General features: G+C 36.0%; 1 protein-coding gene and 1 long non-coding RNA gene across 2 annotated transcripts in view; both read left to right on the top strand.

Annotated features, from left to right (window-relative positions):
* Nucleotides 1-790, top strand: part of LOC136038453 (uncharacterized) — a 3,624-nt gene extending 2,834 nt beyond the window's left edge. The window contains exon 3 of the long non-coding RNA XR_010620208.1: nucleotides 639-790. This is a non-coding gene — a long non-coding RNA (uncharacterized LOC136038453). The remainder of the gene's footprint in view (nucleotides 1-638) is intronic.
* The window catches only part of LOC136038840 (RAB6-interacting golgin-like), a 132,973-nt gene that overhangs the window by 115,611 nt on the left and 16,421 nt on the right, over nucleotides 1-941 (top strand). The gene's annotated exons all lie outside the window — the stretch shown is intronic.

Below are 941 nucleotides of genomic sequence, written 5' to 3' on the forward strand. Positions count from 1 at the left end.
ATGGAAAAATTTCAATGAGAAAGGGAAAAATGCTTCTTCTGAAAATGTACATGGCAATCCTTGTAATTTTTAATTTTGCATTCTATGTAGGCTTTCTAAGTAGGAGGAAAATCGGAAGACAATGCTCAATTTAGAAATGACCTTAAATTAGTACCAAAACCAACAATCTTATTGAAGTTCTTACTGCTTAAGGCTAAGTTTTCTTGAGGTACCGCATTTGCTCTTTGCAAGGTAGTCTTGTTTACACTGATTATCAGTATCAATAAGTAGTTGAACTCAATTTACTATGTATTCTTTCCAGTTCGTTTATACCACAGCCTAGATATACAATACAGTTATGAAAACTCCTATCTTGCCCATGAGAAGCTTTTGGTACAGAGGTCTGAACTTGGTGCCTCCTAGATCGTACTACAACACCATAGGCGGGAACGCAATTTTGTTTTGTTTGTCCAATTGCTCCGATCTTTTAATTTTAGATTGCCAGTTTCCTGTCTCCAGCCGCTAGCATCGCTACCGCGCACTGTGTCCCAAAAATAAATCGAGTTTTCATAACTGTATTATTATCTAAGTTGTGTTTACTATGTATTCTTTCCAGTCGGTTTATACTTGATTAGAATGTGTATTTCTTTCGTTTTCAGTGGGCTGTATCATATTGCACGGAAGTCAGACTGGGGAGATCGGTTGCCTATTGAATTAGCTAAAGAAGAACAAGAAGATGAAACCCCAATTTGATCTCTTTAGTAGCTGTTCAATTAAATATCGAATTTTTTTTCATAAAGACTCGAAGCTACGTTGTTTAAATATTCTTACAAGCAGAAATTTTGCAGAGAAAAATTATTTTTGCAGAGAGTAAAATTATAGACAGGAATACATATAGTGGTGATTTCGAGAAAGAGTGCAGAACTCGCATAGCCCTGGAAAACTCTGCATTCCAGCGACTT

The sequence above is a fragment of the Artemia franciscana genome, chromosome 18 (assembly GCF_032884065.1).
Source record: "Artemia franciscana chromosome 18, ASM3288406v1, whole genome shotgun sequence".
Lineage (NCBI taxonomy): Eukaryota > Metazoa > Arthropoda > Branchiopoda > Anostraca > Artemiidae > Artemia > Artemia franciscana.